This window comes from Aquarana catesbeiana, linkage group LG05, assembly GCF_042186555.1.
Source record: "Aquarana catesbeiana isolate 2022-GZ linkage group LG05, ASM4218655v1, whole genome shotgun sequence".
Lineage (NCBI taxonomy): Eukaryota > Metazoa > Chordata > Amphibia > Anura > Ranidae > Aquarana > Aquarana catesbeiana.
Genome location: NC_133328.1, coordinates 485088052 through 485102670, shown reverse-complemented (window position 1 = coordinate 485102670; position 14619 = coordinate 485088052).

The following is a 14619-nucleotide window of genomic DNA, read 5'->3' as shown; positions in this document are numbered from 1 at the left end:
ATAAATTATATAGGGTCTGGGATTAAAAATAACATTTCTGTCTTTGCAGATGACACTAAGCTATGCAGTGGAATAATGTCCTTACAGGATGTCTAAAATTTACAAGCCAGGCTCAATGCACTGTCTAATTGGGCAACTACTGTAAGTGGCAAATGAGGTTTAATGTTTATAAATGTAAAGTTATGCACTTGGGGGGCTAAGAATATGCACGCATCATACATACTAGGGGGAGTACAATTGGGGGAATCAATGCTGGAGAAGGATCTGGGGATTTTGGTAGATCATAAGCTCAATAATAGCATGCAATGCCAAGCTACAGATTCCAAAGCAAGCAAAGTCCTTTCATGCATTAAGAGAGGTATGGACTCCAGAGAGAGAGCTATAATTTTGCCCCTGTACAAATCATTAGTAAGACCTCATCTGAAATATGCAATTCAATTTTGGGCACCAGTTCTCAAAAAGGATATCGGGGAACTCAAGAAAGTGCAGAGAAGGGCAACCAAACTGATAAGAGGCATGAAGGAGCTCAGCTATAAGGAAAGATTAAAAGAACTGAATCTATTCCCTCTTGAGAAGAGGAGATTAAGGGGGGATATGATCAACATGTACAAATACATAAGTGGTCCATATCGTGAACTTGGTGTTGAGTTATTCACTTTAAGGTCATCACAGAGGACTAGGGGGCACTCTTTACGTCTAGAGGAAAAAAGATTTCATCTCCAAATACGGAAAGGTTTCTTCCTAGTAAGAGCTGTGAAAATGTGAAATAGACTTCCTCCAGAGGTGGTTCTGGCAAGCTCAGTCAATTGCTTTAAAAAAAGGCCTGGATTCTTTCCTAAATGTACACAATATAACTGGGTACTAACATTTATAGGTAAAGTTGATCCAGGGAAAATACGATTGCCCCTCGGGGGATCAGCAAGGAATTTTTTCCCATTCTGTAGCAAATTAGTTAATGCTTTGCTTGGGGTTTTTTGCTTTCCCCTGGATCAACTGTGGGTGTAGGTTTGTGTATATGGGATTGTATTTATTTATTTTTTGTTTGAACTTGATGGACTTGTGTCTTTTTTCAACCTGACTAACTATTAATGAACTACAATTGTTGTACTACTATTTGTGATTTTATCAGATGAAAATAAGTTTTTACAACATGAAAGTCTCCATTATGGGCCCAACAGAATATGTAACATAAAATTATAGATAAGTTATCATTATAACATGTGAAAATTGTGGAACTGCAAGAGTATCCACAACATGTGCTGGACCCCAAACACACAATGCTATTCATACAATACCACAAAAATCTTCTATAGCAAATGATGGTGGCAACTTTATGCATTGTATAAAAATGTAATTATTATTATTATTATTACATTAAAACTACCATGATCGAAGATACTATCTTTTTGTTTACTTTAATACATACATGCATAACAATTAAGTTGAGTATAGTCAAAACAAGAAAGTTATGCCTTAAATTGTGAACACCATCCACTGCCTTCAGAATATGGTTGGGGGGAAACAAGAAGCATTAAAATGAGTATACTATACATCTACAATGCCATTTAGGAAGACACAATGAGTTAAATCCTGGTAATAGTAATGGATTGGATATGTACTATACAATGGATTTATATTTTATATGTGGTACAATTTATGTACAGTAGATCTGTTCCACTGCATTTAAAGGCAACTTACCTCCTCATCATCAAGTAATGTAATCTAAGAAAATAAAGGTGGGAGTTTTATTATTTTTATTATTATACATGATTTATATAGAGCTGACAGTTTACAACACAAGGGCAGACAGTACAATTACAATAGAATTGAATACAGTAGGAATCAGAGAGCCCTGCTTGTTAGAGCTTACAATCTAAGAGGGAGGGTCAAGAGATACAAAAGGTAATAACTGTGGGGGATGGTCTAATAGAGAAAATAAATGTACAGTTGTTAGGTGGGGGCCAGATAGGCTTCTCTGAAGAAATGAATTTTCAGGGATCATCTGAAAGTGGATAGAGTAGGAGATAGTCAGACAGATTTTGGTAGGGGGTTCCAGATGATTGGAGAGGTGACAAAGGAGCTAAAGAGCAGGAGATCTTGGGAGGAATGAAGAGAATGATTTTGTTGGTATTTTGAGACTAGGTTAGTGATGTAGCTGGGGGCAGAGTTGTGGATGGCTTTGTAAGTTGTTGTTAGTATCTTGAATTAAATTTATTGGGTAAGTGGAAGCCAGTGGAGGGATTGGCAGAGAGGAGTAGCAGACACTGAGCGGTTACTAAGGTGGATGAGCCTGGCAGCAGCATTCATGATGAACTGGAGGGGGGATAGCCTATGTAAGGGTAAGGAGGGAGTTGCAGTAGTCGAGGCAAGAGATGACCAGGGAGTGAATTAGAAGTTTTGTGGTGTCATTGGTTAGGAAGGGGCATATCTTGGAAATGTTACAGAAATTGAGGTGGCAAGCTTTGGACAGTGATTGGATGTGGGGCCGAAAGGATAGTTCAGAGTCCAGGATTACACCTAGGACCTTGGCATGGGGGGTTGATATGACAGAGAAATCAGGGAAAGAGGCCCATGAGAAAAGAAATATTATGAGCTCAGTTTTGGATAGATTTGGTTTGAGAAAGTGGTGTGACATCCAGGCTGATATGTCTGTTAGTAAATTAGTGATGCGTGAGGAGACTGACGGAGTGAGCTGAGGGTAGAGCGATAGATTTCGGTGTAGAAATGGTATTGAAAGCTATAGGAAGCAATCAACTGACCCAGGGAGGAGGTGTAGATTGAGAATAGGAGAGGTCCAAGAACAGAACCTTGGGGCGCCAACAGACTTGAGGACCTATACTGCTGCCTGCAGCACACTGCACCCAAAGGCAATATCCTCATGCCCTTTTTTACATCCACTTAATAAAATCTGGTGAATGTATGGACTGCAGACAAAGTTGCGGTATTGCAGATCTGAGCCATGGAGGCTTGTGATGCACTGCCCCAGAAGCACTGACCGCTCTAGTCGAGTGCACTTTGACATGAAAAGGTAAAATCTTACATTTTAACCGTTAGGCCTGAATTATAACTTGCTGAATCCACTTAGCAATAATGGATTTCAACGCTGCCTGTCCCTTCATAGGACCTTCTGGCAGCATAATAAAACATCAGTCTTTCAGACCTGAGCAGTCGTCTTTAAATAGACCTTGACCGCTCTCACTACATCAAGACAATGTAGTAAGTTCTCTACCCTAGAACCTGGATTTGGAAAAAACTGACAGTAGGACAATATCTTGGTTTAGGTGAAAACCTAAAACCACCTTAATTAAATATGGCTTCTTTTCAGGAAAGAGCGGCCAACTCCGATACCCTTTTGCAGAGGGTATAGCAACCCGAAACACTATTTCCCTTGTCAGATGGACCAAGGGAGTATGCTGTAACTGTTCAAAGGGCTGTTTTTGCAATACCAACAAAAAACTAAGTTCAAGTCCCAAGGGTTCAAGGGTGGTCTAACTGGTGGAATAAGCCACATTACCTCTTGTTTAAAAAAAACGCGGTCTTTGAAATAAGACCGATAAAGCCGAGACTTGGCCCTTAAAGGACAGCTTCATGTGTACTTGTAGAAAAAACAAGAATTCTACCAATGTTATATTTCCAAAGGGGGGCAACCCTTGGATTCACACCAGGAAACAAAAGCCCTCTAGAGTCTATAATATCTAACTCTGGAAGCCAGCTTCATTAAGGAAGGTACATCTCTTCAGAATGTGGTCTTCAATAGCCAAACTGTCAAACTTAGAGTTTGTTAATGTAGGATGGAATATCCGCCCCTGTAAGAGTAGGTCTGGCCGTAGTGGAAGGGACCAAGGATCCCCCACCGCCATCTTTATGATTTCTGCATACCAGGACCTTCTGGGCCATGCTGGGGCTACAATAATTACCGGCTTTCTTTCCAGCTTGATCCTGCGAAGAAGCCGTGGCAGCAATTGAATAGGGAGCCTAACTCAGTGAAAACTGACCCCATGGGGTCACCACGCATCTGTCTCGCATGCGAGTGAATCCCTTGTCCTTGACATAAAGTTGACCAACTGCATGCTAAACTTGGACGCCAAAACAGCTACGTCTGGGATCCCCCATTTTTAGCTATAGCCAGAAAGATTTCAGGGTGAAGGGACCACTCCCACAGAAACAACTGCTGGCGACTCATTTAGTCCGCCTGCCAATTCTCTATTGCTGGAATGAAGACTGCTGACAGGACAATCCCGTAGCCTGAATGTTCAGGGCTTCAGAGCCAGATGCGCTGCCCGAATCTCTAGGATGTTGATGGGCAAGGCTTTTTCAGTTCTGGACCACTGTCCCTGGACAGTTGTCTTTTCCAGCACTGCTCCCCAACCTGAAAGGTTGGCATCTGTTGTTACCACTTTCTAGGTAACTGGTATGAAGGTTTTTTCCTTCTGCATATTCCTGGATACCTAGCACCAACTGAGGCTCTAGAACACCTTTGGGGACAGCCGCATTGGCGAGTCTAATGCCGCGTGCACATGAGCGGATTTTCCGTTGGAAAAAAATGTTTTTTCCGATGGAACTCCGCTGAAGCTTGCTTTGCATACACACGGTCACACAAAAGTTCTCTGAACTTTCGACCATCAAGAATGCAATGACATACAACACTACAACGAGCCGAGAAAATGAAGTTCAATGCTTCTGAGCATGCGTCGAATTGTTTCAGAGCATGCGTAGGAATTTTGCGCGTTGGAATTTGTACAGGCGATTGCATTTTCGGATAGGAACTTTTTCCGACCGAAAAATTAAGAATCTGCTCTCAATCTTTTGCTGGCGGGACTTCTGCCAGCAAAAGTCCGATGGAGCGTACACACGGTGGCATTTTCCGACCAAAAGCTCTCATCGATCTTTTGCTGGCCGAATTTCCGACCGTGTGTATGCGGCATAAAGCTTGAATTGACCTCATCACTGCAGACAGCCCAATTGTACCAACTCATCCCAGTACACTCTAGGACTAACCTTACAACAACTGGAAATAAACGTCATATACACTTACTCCCAGACCTTCTCCACTCTAACAATCAGAATTCCAAAGAGCCAACAACCTACCTGCTACCCCAAATGGAGGGAGAGAGAGATGGATACCCATCCCCTCCACTTCATCGGCACACCCCTCTAAAACCGCTGCTATACCCACTAGCCTTCCCTTTCCTACACATCTCCCTGCTTAACCCCTTCTCCCGCCCCCTCCCCCCTTTCCCACCTCTAACACCCACCACCTACCCCAATCCCCTTTTCCCATTTGAGGAACCTAGTAATACTCACCAGCATACAGAAACCTGCTACCGCACAGAGATAAGTATTGCCCACATTAGACAAGCCCCTAACATGTTCGAGTCCCATAGACTTTAACAGTGTTCATGTGTTCGAACAAATTTTTTGCCTGTTCGCATGTTCTGGTGAGAACCGAACAGGGGGGTGTCCGGCTCATCCCTACTGCTGATGTTGGTTCTGCATCTTTCCAGATAAAACATGACAGGTATGATCACCTAAACTGTCCAAAAACCTTCCTGCCCTGTTGAAGCACCTCCTGGAGTTCATACCCAGACATATGCAAGGCAACATTTGTGAATTTTCCCTGGGGAAGGGTAGCCAGCAATTTTAATCTATTGTCACATACAACCTTACCTGGTCTAAGATGGCATGGTGTTAGCCACTTCTTGGCCTGGGCCTGCAGAGCTGCTAACTCTGGCCCAGTGTAGCTCCTTTTTCCCAGGTATAAAAGTTGCAACAGAGCATGGTCGTTAGCCTGGGAAATTGCATATGCTATGGAATGCTTGGGGGGAGGGGGTCAGTTGCTTCTGAAGAGTCAGCGGATGAGACCAGTAAGGAAGAAGTACAGTTGACTATGCTGTCACCATCTGAGAGGGCACATGGTTGGGCCACTAGCTAAAGCAGTATACCCTGTACATCTCAGCCAACATAGGATTCATCCAGTCTGCAGTGAACTGTACTGTATGTAGCAACCTGCCCATACTTGCTGAACTGTATATCTTTGGTCATGTTTATCTTTCTGCTGACAGCAAGTTCCAGTGACAAACACTTTCTCCTCTATGTGCTGGCTGAAGGTAAGAAAGGCTATCTGGGTAAAATAGTGGTGACTGGGTACCTGCTACTGTGGTGTAGCACATTCCCTAAACATGATAAAGAGGGTCAGTCTCACACGTTGGAATGGTAGCAACTGCAAACCAGCAGTTTTACCAAGCAGGCATTACAAGGGTTAGCATAAAGGTAGTTTGGGGACATTTTTTCTTTCACTTCAGCAGCTGTGGAAGAGACACCTATTGTAAGAAAACAGTAAGGTAGGTTTAGGGGAAGGCTGTTGAGGTCCCACACTTTTCTTGACCCTCAGGATAGCCCCATGACCTCTTCCCTGCTTGATTCAATGGATTATGGTAACCCCCTGAAACCCCTTTGAGACCTCCCTCCCTGTAAATGGATTCCAAAGATGTTGCAGGAGATGCAGCAGGATATTATTGTGGGAGAGGGGAGGATCTATGATGAACTATGGGGCAAGAGGGGAAATATGGGGAATATGGGCCTTTTGCTGCTGGCTTGTCTTGGTGAGGTGCTGCTCCCATGGTGCTCTGTGGTGTACAATCATGGCTGATGCGCTACAGGCAGAGGCTGCAGACAACAATGGTGGTGTTGGCAGCAGAATAAAAAAGGCACACATTGTAGAGATCTGAGAATAGCAATGGCCTGTACCTATGCCACAAGATTGATTTGGATGGCTGCTCCCTCCAGTTCTTCACCCCTGACCTTTGACAAAATCCCACAATGTTGCTGTTCTGACTCTTTCACCGAATACTTCTGCTTTGCACCCATGGACACTGGAACCGACTTCAAAGTAAGCTCCAACTGCTGGAACATTACTGCCTGATGTACCCTGATGGCCGTGTAGCTGAACAATGTCTCTATAATGATTGTGCTATCTTCCATATCCTCAATATCTGAAATCATATTATCAAATAGTTATTTGGACTTCTCACAGCCATCTTTTGGAGGACTATGGAGGGATTAGCAGAAGAGAAAGATGGTACAGTAGAAGAACTTGCAGGCACTTGGCTCTTCTGTACCTTGGAAAAGGATAAACTGAAAGGCTTTGTCAGTCACCCAACTAAAGCATGTGGATGCTGTGGTTGTATAGCATGGCCACTCTGTAATAGAAATGCTGTGGTTGTATAGTGTTGCCATGCGAGAGGAAAAGCAGATATGCCCTGATTGTAGATGGTGCAGTCCAACCAGTGCTTTGTTCTACAGAACTTCCTAGAATCTGCTTGGTCCTGCAGAACATATTACCTTTGCATTCAGAACAACTGCCTATCACCTAAGGTCATCTGTTATTTTTTATTAATAAAAGAAACTGCATAAATTTAATGACAACTAGGGCAATAGGGCAATATACTGTATATGTTGTGCTTTGGAGCACAGTACTTTAACACACAAGTTAGCAGTGATACTCTGCTTATAAAGGGCAGCAACAAGTGTATGCTTCCAACTCCGAAATAAAAAAAAAAATGCCCTAGCAATACAACACCCTCTCCCAAAAACATAAATGTTGGAAGGTTAAACCACAGCACAAAACGGTTAAAGAAAAATATTACAAAAACATGCAAATAAAATACCCACCAAAAAAGACTGTGGTGGGCCAGCAAAGCTGCTAAATAGTCACCACAGTTGTTGATGACACACACACAAAAAGGTAATCATAAAAATAATTGTTGGATCTCGGACACAGGGACATGGGAAGGTACACAGGAATATGTAGCTCACTGCTATCCACAGTAAATTAACACAATATAGCATAGTATATTTCAGTATAGTATAGTAAACTAACTCTCCCTACAGTGCTCCAACGTACATTGAACTGGAGTGCATAGAAGAGCAACCAAACTAATAAGAGACATAGAGGAACTCAGCTATGAGGAAAGATTAGAGGAACTGAATTTATTCTCTCTTAAGAAGAGGAGATTAAGGGGGGATATGATCAATAAGTATAAATACATAAGGGGTCCATATAGTGAACTTGGTGTTGAGTTATTCACTTTAAGGTCATTACAGAGGACAAGAGGGCACTCCTAATGTCTGGGGGAAAAGAGATTTAATCTCCAAATATGGTAAGACCTGTAAAAATGTGGAATAGACTCCCTCCAGAGGTGGTTCTGTCCATCTGTCCATATCAGTACATTGCTTTAAAAAAGTCCTTGATTCTGTCCTAAATATAATTGGATACTAACATTTATAGGTATAGTTAATGCAGGGAATTTCCAATTACCTCTTGGGGGACCAGGGAGGATTTTTTCCCCAGCTGGAACAAATTGGATCATGCTTTGCTTACATAAAAAAGTTGAATAGGCTATGGGAGTACCTCATCCTATAGATATTTAAGAGATAGAGCTGATATGATGGACTGTAATGGTACCACAAGGGACATATAGACAAAATAATACTTTAATGTCTTTATTACAAAGGGTTACAAAATATTTTTTACAGATATAAAACCATTAGAAAAATCCTCGGGTATCAATGAATTAGAGATCTCTGTGTCATGAAGCTTGGAATACTGAAGTATTTCTGCTTTGATTCTATTACACAGTGGGGGGGGGGTCTTCTGCCCTGTTTTAAGGCTAACCCCCTCCAGACGACTCCATGGTCTGGAAGGAATGCATTGTTCTGTGTTTGACTGTTTGTTTATGTACTTTAATTACCCCCTGGGGCTTCTCTGTGTCATTACACATATCAGTCCTCCTATTCAAGCTATCAGACCAATCCCTACTAACCCTGTTTCAAGTCTTCATTTGCATGGCCGAGAGGACCTAATTGAGGACTAAAGTGTACTTTACAATTGACCAATAGGAAAATGGTTGTTGGGGGCGGGGTGTTCAAACTGCTGTGTATAAAAGATGTGTGCATCCAATAAAAGTGAGATCCCTGTTTGGACTTACATACAGCCCGCCTGGTGTTTGGTCTGAGCTATCACAACTGGATTCGATTGGCACTGAACCATCAGATGTTGCGATCTTCAATCTGATTCTATAGCAGCAGATGAGTGTCGGGAGAGTGGAACCGAGTGAGTAGGGGCTCGTTACACTCTGTTATTACAAATGTCAAGAGGTCAACGCGTTTCACATCTTTGCTTCTTCAGGACCTTATATTTTTGACTTAGAACAGAGATCCTGTTCAAAAACAGAGGGAGACACATAAGTATTGTTTACATTTGGATTGCATAGGAGCGTAACAGAATTAATTTCAAAATATCATCCACTGAAGTGGAGAATAGCATATGTGGGGACTAATATCTAACCCACAAAAAATGACGTGCCAGGTGTTGTAAGAGAGCAATCCAACCAGTGTATTTAAACAATAAATTAATCAATATAAGTAAAACCATGAGAAAATCATGTGATTTATTCTGAAAATGCCAATAAGCATGGAATCAATATATAAGACATGGGTTTGTAGGCTAACCATAGCAATAAAGTACTTACAAAGGATGGATTCCTAGTTGGAAAAGGAAGGAGAGAGGGTGTAGGCATCAACCAAACACCAGATCACAGAGGACCCTGCAATTACTCCATCAACGAATCTCTAAAAAATATTTTCCAATATGTAATCAATGCTCCACATAATAGGGATAGGGTTAGTATCCCTACTAAAGCATGGAAACAGACACAAAAGGGAATAATAAGATGTATATATACCTTAATAATATGAAGATGTTACTTAATTTTGCTGTTTAGTATGAAGTTGCTCACTCAATTGTAAGAACAGAGTAATAGGTATTTCTTTCTCGAACATCACGGGACACAGAGCCACAGTAATTACTGATGGGTTATATAGGTATCACTGGTGATTGGACACTGGCACACCCTATCAGGAAGTTCAACCCCCTATATAATCCCTCCCCCTTGCAGGGATACCTCAGTTTTTACGCCAGTGTCTTAGGTGATGGACGTGTAAAGATGTCCTGTGCTGAGCTCCAAAGGGAATATCCTAAGATCCTATACTGGGGCAAGCCAGGCGAACCGGATCCATTCAAAGTGTCTTTTCATGGCCGAATTGAATGGTACCCGGGCCTCGTGTCCGAAGAAACGAGGTTTTACCCGTAATGCTTCTCTTTTTAGAGAGCTGGACCCCGCAGATCAGAAAATGGCTTTAAACTTCCTAATTTCTGGCGAGGTGCTTTACGGTCCCAGAACTGTTGGATCCCCCTACTGATGGGGGCCCCAGTCTCTGACGGTTTTTTCAAACGGAGCCCACCGTGAGAGGTGAAGATTGGGTCTGTGTAAACAGCACCCTGCGGCTGGATAAGGTAAGAGGAGATTCCACAGAATTTTTGAGTTCTAGTGGCTTTTCTCCTTTAAGGTAAATGCATGCTATGCCTATTGTGACCACCGGGGGCTGCCAAGAGCACAAACCTACACATGCTGAATGTCTGTCTCAGGTGTTGTAATCGCTGTGTATGTCCCAGCGTATCAAGCAGGCTGCAAGCAGGTAAGGTGGATGGGGGGATTTCTCATGTTTGAATGTTCCCCCCCAGGCTAGAGAGGGGCCACAGGGGTCTAGAAAGTGGTTATACCACCCGGGCTCTGTGGCCTAATGGCCACCATCTCTGAAGATAGCCGTTCAGGCAAATCTTGTTACCAGTCTCCCTCCTTCCCTCCCCCCATCCCCAGCCTTTTCTCCAGAGCATGACAGGAGAGTCGGCAGTGTGGGAAGCGCTCGTTTTTTTCAAAACTCGAGGGGGGGGGGCGGTAGAGGAGGGGGCGGGATGTCAGCACAGAGTGTTTAGACTCCCACTCAGGCCAGCTGCAGGCTATTAAAGGCACTCTGTACAGGTGCACTCAGCCTTCTGAGAGACACAGAGCTGACGGTCGCATGTAAGGTGGGACACAGGCATTCTCCTAGGCAGCATTTACTGAAGTAACACCAGACTGAGCATTGGGTAGCAAGGCTTTTAGCCAGACTACATCGCTCAGCGGACAGTGTTCATTTGTATACCTCACACCTTGTTGCTTTGCACTATGGGTAGAAGAGGTTCAAGCACCCCAGGAACCAGAGACACTAGGGGATCTCGTTCAGGTTCTGAGGGCCCCCTGTCGGCAGCATCCTTCCCCCCTAAAGATGGGCCAGGGACGGCTAGCCAGGGAGAGCCATTGGGGTCAGGGGCTACACCTGCTTCTGGCACTTCAGCCCCTGTATATATTACACAAGAGGTTTTTTCCTCAACCATTAATGGTCTAGAGGAAAGATTAATGGCCGTGATTACGTCTTCACTCAGGGAAGAAAACGCACTAGGCTTTCCTCTGTTCCCCAAGACCCTCAGACAGAGGAGCTCTGGGATAAAGGAGATGAATCCCTTTCAGAGGATCGGGATGGGATGGATGATTCCTCTTCGGAGGATTCAGGTGGAGAGGGACCCTCTGCGACTTCCCAAGAGGAGAAAGTCTTAGTGCAGATCCTCACTGGATTGGTCCGCTCCACATTTAAGTTGCCCATACCTGAAACTGCTAAAGAATCCTCTTCTGCTTTGGGGTCACTGAAACCTTTCCAAGCAGCACATGCTTTTCCTGTTCATACTTTACTTGAAAAGCTTATTTATTCTGAGTGGGATCACCCAGACAAACGTTTTTTTCCGCCGAGAAAGTTTTCAACACTTTATCCGATGGAAGAAAAGTTTATTAAAATGTGGGGAATTTCGGCTATTGATGCCGCCATTTCCTCAATAAATAATAGCCTGACTTGTCCTGTAGACAATGCTCAGATGCTCAGGGATCCTGTAGATAAAAGGATGGAATCCCTATTGAAGGATGTTTTCTCCTTAGCAGGATCAGTGGCCCAACCTGCAATAGCAGCGATTGGAGTCTGTCAATACTTAAGAGACCATGTTAAGCAGGTCATCAAAGTATTACCTGAACAGCAGGCCCAGGGGTTTGCTAACCTTCCAGCGGCCTTATGCTTTGTGGTTGACGCCATTAGAGATTCTATCGTGCAAACCTCCCGTCTTTCACTGGGGTTGGTGCATATACGTAGAATCCTATGGTTGAAAAATTGGTCAGCCGAAGCACCATGTAAGAAGCTACTGGCTGGGTTTCCATTTCGTGGTGCAAGGTTGTTTGGAGAGGACTTGGATAACTATATCAAGAGAATCTCTTGTGGGAAAAGCACTCTCTTACCTGTCAAGAAGAAGAGTAAGCGTCCCTCTTTCAAACGGACTCTTTCCCCAGCGCCGGGGGCTTCAGCCTCCAGGCAGTCTCGACGGCCGCCTCCATCGGGGTCCAGAGACAAGAGTCAACCCCAGGGACAAAAGAAGTCCTGGGGAAAGAAGCCTACTAGGCAAAACACTAAGACCTCTGCATGAGGGGGCGCCCCCGCTCACTCGAGTGGGGGGAAGACTGCGACAATTCTCAGAGCTCTGGCAGGAGGACTTCCAGGACAGATGGGTAGTCTCCACGGTAACCTTAGGGTACAAGCTGGAGTTTCAGGAATTCCCTTCTCCTCGGTTCCTCAGATCAAATGTTCCCAGAGACCCAGAGAAGAAGCAGTCGCTCCTTCTAGCGTTAGAGCGACTTTTGTCGCAGGAGGTCATTATGATAGTTCCCGCAAAGGACCAGGGATTGGGCTTCTATTCCAACCTTTTTACGGTCCAAAAGCCAAATGGGGATGTCAGGCCCATTTTGGACTTAAGGGATCTGAACCGATTCCTAAGGATTCAATCCTTCCGCATGGAATCAATTCAAACAGTAGTTCCCACCCTGCAGGGAGGAGAATTTCTGGCATCAATAGACATCAGAGATGCATATCTGCATGTGCCCATTTTTCCTGCTCATCAGAAGTTTCTGCGCTTCGAGGTAGGAGGGCGCCATTTCCAGTTTATGGCTCTGCCCTTTGGGATAGCCACTGCACCTCGAGTGTTCACAAAGATCTTGGCTCCTCCTCTGGCCAGATTAAGGGCTCAGGGTATAGCTGTCATAGCATACCTAGACGACCTGCTCTTGATAGACCGGTCGGTAGCCTCTTTGAATGGAAACTTGAGGACCACGGTCAGGTATCTAGAACACCTGGGTTGGATCCTCAACTTAGAAAAGTCTTTCCTAAAACCAGTAAGAAGACTGGAATATTTAGGTCTGATTATACATACAAGCCAGGAGAAAATATTTCTACCCCAGGCAAAGATCACTGCTTTGAGAGAGCTGATTCTGACAGTAAGGACCAAGAAGGGTCCCTCAGTCCGCCTTTGTATGAGGCTACTAGGGAAGATGGTGTCTTCATTCGAAGCAGTTCCCTATGCTCAGTTTCACTCAAGAATGCTGCAACACAGTATTCTGTCGACCTGGAACAAGAAGGTTCAGGCATTAGACTTTCCGATGCACCTGTCGCATGCGGTGCGTCAGAGCCTCAATTGGTGGCTCATACCCGAAAACCTGCAGAAGGGGAAATCCTTTCTACCGGTTACCTGGACGGTGGTAACAACAGATGCCAGTCTGTCAGGTTGGGGAGCAGTTCTGGAACAGGCTGCGGTCCAAGGGGTATGGTCCAAGACAGAGAGGACCTTACCCATCAACATTCTGGAGATCCGGGCGATACATCTAGCTCTAAAGGCCTGGACTATCAGGCTACAGGGTTGTCCGGTCAGGATCCAGTCCGACAATGCCACAGCAGTGGCTTATGTCAATCATCAGGGAGGCACCCGGAGCCGAGCTGCTCAAAAAGAGGTGAACCAGATCTTAGTCTGGGCAGAGATGCATGTGCCATGCATATCGGCAGTTTTCATCCCGGGAATAGAGAATTGGCAGGCGGACTATCTAAGTCGCCAGCAGTTACTTCCAGGGGAATGGTCTCTGCATCCCGACGTCTTTTGGGCCATATGCCAAAGATGGGGGGTTCCAGATGTAGATCTCTTTGCATCCCGATTCAACAAAAAGATAGACAGATTTGTGGCAAGGACAAAAGATCCTCTTGCATGCGGGACGGATGCGTTGGTGATTCCGTGGCATCGGTTCTCACTGATTTACGCATTCCCGCCTATTCTGCTACTACCACGACTCCTTCGCAGGATCAGGCAGGAAAGGAAGTCGGTACTTCTGGTGGCCCCCGCTTGGCCCAGAAGGACTTGGTATGCAGAAATAGTAAGGATGATGGTGGGTTCCCTGTGGACCCTACCGGTACGCCCAGACCTGTTATCTCAAGGTCCAGTGTTCCATCCTGCCTTACAAACGATAAATTTGACGGTTTGGCTATTGAGACCCACGTTCTGAAGAGTCGTGGGCTCTCAGGTCCTGTCATATCTACCTTGATTAATGCAAGGAAGCCAGCTTCCAGGATGATTTATCATAGAGTCTGGAAAGCTTATATAACGTGGTGTGAATCCAGAGGTTGGCATCCCAGGAAATATGTCATAGGTAGAATCCTTGATTTTCTACAGATGGGATTAGAGATGAAGCTGGCCTTGAGTACCATCAAGGGCAGGTCTCTGCTTTATCAGTATTATTTCAGCGGCCACTTGCTTCGCATTCTTTGGTCCGAAACTTTATGCAGGGGGTGATGCGTCTTAATCCTCCGGTTAAAGCGCCCCTA